This window comes from Papilio polytes, unplaced genomic scaffold, assembly GCF_000836215.1.
Source record: "Papilio polytes unplaced genomic scaffold, Ppol_1.0 DF824225.1, whole genome shotgun sequence".
Classification (NCBI taxonomy): Eukaryota; Metazoa; Arthropoda; class Insecta; order Lepidoptera; family Papilionidae; genus Papilio; species Papilio polytes.
This window is the reverse complement of record NW_013524979.1, coordinates 1,472,897-1,478,644: the sequence shown is the minus strand read 5'-3', so window position 1 is coordinate 1,478,644 and position 5,748 is coordinate 1,472,897. Positions and strand designations below refer to the sequence as shown.

Here is a 5,748-nt window from a genome sequence, read left to right as displayed (position 1 = left end):
AACTGCCGTTTAAGTGTACGTTTTATTTTGGTAAACCAGATGTTAAATAGAAAAGTAAGAGACAAGAAAACTTAAGTTAAAGCATAGTAGCGCGATCTATTAAGTCAAGCTTTATGCGAATTAAGAGATTTTATGTTAACGATAATTTATTGCAATTAAAACTGTTTACACCGTACCTTACGGTAGTTATACAAATAAAAGAATTGGGAACGGGACTTCGTAATATTTACTTAGTATTAAACAGCAAATTCTATCAAAAACTTGACATTAAGTAGGTAGTTATGAAAAATGTTATACTTATGAATTAATAAAAAGGAATGCCACATTCGATATTTTTAATATGTGTGGACATGTATTTAAGTGTAAATTTAATTATTAAATTGATTTTATATGAAACAAAACAAATGAAGGCAAATTTACCAAAATGGCAAATTAAACAAATTTACAAGTTAGTATTGAAATAAAAGTTACTTCCATTATCGAGCTCCATGTAGCAATCCTTTATCTCAATAGCCGCCTACCGACTATGGAATCCAATACAAACCCAATTCGTGTATTTGTCCATTGCTTTGTTCGTTATGTCTTTTCCCGTTGAGGTACAGGCGCAGGGAAATGGTTGACTTCCCTAACTTCACGTCACCAATGTTTTTGACCTGAATTAAAGCGTTGTTTTATCTTCTATAACTGATTATATTGTTTGCAAATTACAATTTGAAATTCTCAATGTTAGTTTCGTATGCAATTGAGCGGTAGTGACAGTTGTATGACGTCGCAGGCGCCTCTGCGCTGATTGGTCTCTGCACCCCGCTCGCCCATGCGTCTCGCCTTCCCCGCAGTCGCCCTATGCGTCATAAACAACTTATATTTGCAACGGTTATTAATGAAAACATGGTTTATTACTGTCGACGTATTTTATGGAAATAAATTATACGTAATTTAATTATAAATATTTATTTGGATACTTGCTTTCGCCCGCGACTCCGTCCGGGTGACAATAAAAAAAACAAAAGTCAGTAGCCCATGTGTTCTAGAATATAATTTACGCCTACGGCAAATTTCATCTACTAACTCTAACAAACATCCATCCATCTAAAATTTCGCATTTCTAATATTAAGTGACAAGTAAGATTTAGTTTTTAAAAAATGGCTACTAAAATACTGTAAACTTCGCTTTATCTTAAAAATATGAATAAAATCAAATGTATAAAATTTAGTTTATTTTTACAATGTGTTCAAAAAGTTTAGTTTTTAATTTTAAATCATAATAATTTGAATTTAAAAGCAGCAACCGGATGTACACACAATTGTTTTAATTTGAAAGTCCCCAAAACATATTGTCTAAATATGCAAAGGCTTTTCGTCCTCCTTTCAGAATTACAATGTAACAAAAAGATATTGAGTTAACAAAGAACTGCGTACAAAATGAACTTTCATTACTTTCGTTGGCCGTAGATTTATACTCCAGAAAAACATTGTTACATCTGTTTTATGGCAGTACTTACTAATTTAATGAGTCTATTGAATGTCACAATAAACAATTAATTTAAAAAAAAGAAAATTCCCAGCGGAGATATTAACTCGCGTATACGAATAACAGTATTTCGTCTCAACTGATTGGTTCAGAGCCTACTAGCTAGGGGCGATTAGGCCATAATCAACCACGCTGGCCCACTGCGGGTCGACTTCACACATCTTTGATTTCCTTCACTGTAAGAACGCCGGGTAAATTATGTACATATAAACCCAGGATAGATTACAAGTCAAGTGCTTAAATGCCTGAACCACCGATGATATCAGCATTTGTTAAAATTTTGAAAATAACTCCCAAGGGAATTCAAATGACTGATTTATGGAAGAGTGCATACTTTGCCGACCTACATTAAAAGACAGGAGTAGGGACTTGCTAATGCGTTTCAATTTGTCGTAAAGTGGCCGTTTTCTATAATTACAAAATAATCGTGTGCTGTACAAAACGGTTTGTGGTTTTGCAGTACAAGCTACCCTTAGACTACGGCACCGGAGGGCATAATATTATAAACAAAGGAATGATGATGGATAAAATGGTACTTACGACCTCGATGCCCTCTTCACCTCCTGCAGGTCTAGTTCTAGTTCTGTTAAGTCTGTAGGCGCCAGCGATGCTGCCTGCAGACGTTATTGTTCCTAACGCGAAACCGTAATATAAAGCGAGTCCGTTGGCTAACAAAAATACGCTCGTTGTGTCCTTCGCGATGTCGAACAACCAACCATTTCCGAAGACCTTTGAACTTGGACACTGTAACCGATCGACGCGCTTGGCTGCTTGCACTCCTCCCGCACACCTCTCTGCAGGCCCCGCGCACTCCTGTACTAAAGTGGGATTCGAATCTACCCACTAGTGAGGCAGAATAAAAATGCGGTTACCCGCATTAACCCGGGCCGCGAAAATTATACCATGTGTTGAACCCGTATTATATGTACCGAACAAATCGTTTTATCTACAACATATAATAAATCCGAGGCAGAAAAAATAACGAGCGAGTTGCTACAAGTTCCCTCATACAGCGCTCGCAGCGCCGCAATTTGAGTTTTAAAACTCATCGCTTCTAGTTTAGTTTTAATTTTTTTTTCAGTTTCAGTTACGAGTATCAGAGTTCTATAAAAACGTACGCTTTAAAGCTATTTCCATGACTGTTGCCGAGAATAACTTTACTTGTGCAAAATTGAAAACACATTTCAGTATCGCTTTGAATAAGGTTAACGTTTTTTAAATGTTTTGATAGTACGTTCGATAAATCTTTTGAAAAATAGGCAATGCATTGTACATCATCAACACTTTTTTTTAAATAAAAATTTAAATGAACGAGCAAACGGCCACCTGAGACCGCCAAAATGGCGAAGCGACCGCTGCCCATAGACATCCGCAATTCCAGAGGCGTTGCCTTCCCTTATCCGACAGAGGAGGAGACGCACATAAAGAGGATATTTCCCCTTCCTATGCATCTCCTCCACCTTCAAATCTAATTCCCCTTCCCATCCTCTCCTTAAAAGAAAAGGGTGGTAAATAGAAAGGGACTTAAATTAGGCTAAATTACCACTATGTAGTTAATTATTATTAATTATTTAGTGGTATCGAAATTTAAGTGGACTGAGGATATTTTATCTGAGATAGAATTAAATGCGAACATAATAAAGTTGTCGATCTGTAGATAATCTCTTGTCGGTGTGAGGGTTTCTCCCCGTTCGGGACACGGGTGATACGGTAGGGACTTCATTAGGGCAATACTTTTAAGCTTTATCTGTGGGAATGTGGTTATAATTTAAGTGTAGTCAATAATATTATTTCTGACAATATCAATAACTAGCTGTTGCTCGCGACTTTGCATGTAATTAAAAAAAATTGCCTACGTTACTGAGTGATAACGTAACTTTTTAACGGTATAAGAATTTTTGAAATCGGCCCAGTACTTTTAGAGTTATTTCAATACATACAAACACAAATATTTCCTTTTTATAATATTAGTATAGATTGCTTAATTCATCATTTTATAACAGCTTAAAATATATCTAGAGAAATGAACTAATAATTTACTTAAGAGTATATATATTTTAATTAAAAACGCTTCATTTCACCCTAATGTGACGAGATCCTTAGCATTCAACGACTGGTAAAACAAGAGCACCCATTGTCGAGTCTTGTATCTAGAGATGAAGCTGGACAATCTTATGTGAATAGAGAATTTATTCAAAAATCAACTCTATTCCAATGTCAATAGAGAAATGTAAACCGCAGCTTATAAAATAGTCATCAAGAGAGTATGCCAATATAACAAGGACGATGGAATAATAGAAAAACATTCTAATGTGTTGGCAATAAGGCTCTAAATCAAAGTAGATCGATAACTAGAAAATGCTTCCAGATACTACGGCTAAGCGCTCAATATACCCCTTTATCTTAGATTAAAAAGGGGGTAGGCTACAATGACCGAGGGTTGGTTAGAACAGGTGTTCAAAACACTTTTTAAAGTTGATTGACCCAACTATAAAGGCATTGAACAATGGGACTTTGTTATCGCCTACGTCAGTGAGTAGAATGGGGAATAATGGTATTGAAAATCACTGATTTGAAAATATGCTTCTTGAGGTAATCATTCATTAATTCAAACTTTGAGGAGAAATAATTAGTTTTGTTAACCTACACAAGTTTTACCTTTCGAGTATCTGTAAAATAATTTTAAGCGTCTAACGGCCGATTATTGAAACGACATTTGAAACAGCATCTTAAGTGATAACACTTTTGACTCCCAATTACATTACAATGTTGACATTAGTCAGATTGTAAGCGCTTGCGAAGTGCTTTATGATTCGTTTCAGAATTCAGGCGTTAATTTTCTAATGCAAAATTATGAATTAATGAACCAATGGATGTTTGATAGGGTTTGTAGCGTAACGGTTGAAGGGATCTTGATAAAATTAGGCATAGATGTAGTGGATAGTCCGTAAGAACACATAGGCTACTTACTTTTTTTTAATTCCACGCGGACGGAGTCGCGAGCGAAAGCTAGTTATATTACAAATCCGAAATTTTAGAAAGATGGACGTATGGATGTTTCGTAGGGTTTGTAGCGTAACGGCTGAACGGATCTCAATAAAATTAGGCATAGATGTAGATGACAGTCTTAAAAAAACAAAAGCCACCTACTTTTTTTTTAATTCCACGCGGTCAGTGTCGAAGGCGAAAGCTAGTTAAAGTTAATGGACAGTATGTTTAATTATTAATAACAACTCTTTCTGTTAGAGAATTGAATGTCCATCTATATTATCTATATTTCTATATTATTATAATAAAGCGTAAACACACACTTCTTTGTTGACTAAGATGTCCGCAATTACAGCATATTTTGACTATTTTTTTTTTAATAAAAAGCCCTACACTTACGTCACGATTTAGGCTTTATATTTCACGCCATTAAACTAGGGAGGTAAATATTTTGGATAAAAACCCTAATGTGGGAAAGACCATAAGTTGCTGCCAACATCAAGGAAACAAGGTTGTCATGGTTTGTCACTATGTCATGTCATTTTGACATTTGCAATGGAGAATTTGACAGATGTAAACAATAAGTAATTTTTTTATAATTTCATGCGGATGAAGCCGCACGGGAATAGCTAGTTTAATCTAAAGCAACGTCGTTTATTTCAAATGTAATCGCTGTTCATTGCGCCCTCATCTCGGAGAAAATTGCTTCAGTTAGACAAGACTTTTAACTAGAAAGGTAGTATTAGCTTTATTTAATCACTTGATTATATCTAATAGCTGTTGCCCGCGACTTCGTCCACGCAATATTAAGATAAAAAAATAGCCTATAATATGCCTGTCTACCTCAGTTACCCTTCAGTGAAAGCCCGGTCGAAATCGGCCCGGTCATTTCAGAGATTACCCGGAACAAACACAGCTAGCAAACAGACAGACAAAAAAACCAATTTCAATTGATTTTACAAACAGACACGCTAATTTTATTATAGGTATAGATAGAGCCCGATGCTGAAAACAATCTCAGACATTCGTAAGCACCACTTACAATCTATGCAACGTTAACATTACGGCATCATTGTTGCGTAGTGAAAAAAAAATACCAATCGAATTCATAAACTCATTTTTGTAGTAAGTAAGTAATAAACACAATTGTCCGCATGTGGACATATACTTCTTTTTTTTTTTTATTTTTTTTTTTTATGTGACTGAATGGCCACTGTTTGCCTTGAGGA

General features: G+C 35.4%; 1 protein-coding gene across 2 annotated transcripts in view; it reads right to left on the bottom strand.

The window, feature by feature from the left end:
• Positions 1 to 771, bottom strand: part of LOC106110540 — a 5,220-nt gene extending 4,449 nt beyond the window's left edge. For both annotated transcript variants that reach the window (XR_001226099.1, XR_001226100.1), the window contains exon 1: positions 545 to 771. The gene's annotated coding sequence lies outside the window, so the exon portion shown is untranslated. The remainder of the gene's footprint in view (positions 1 to 544) is intronic.
• Positions 772 to 5,748: the final 4,977 nt, after the last annotated feature.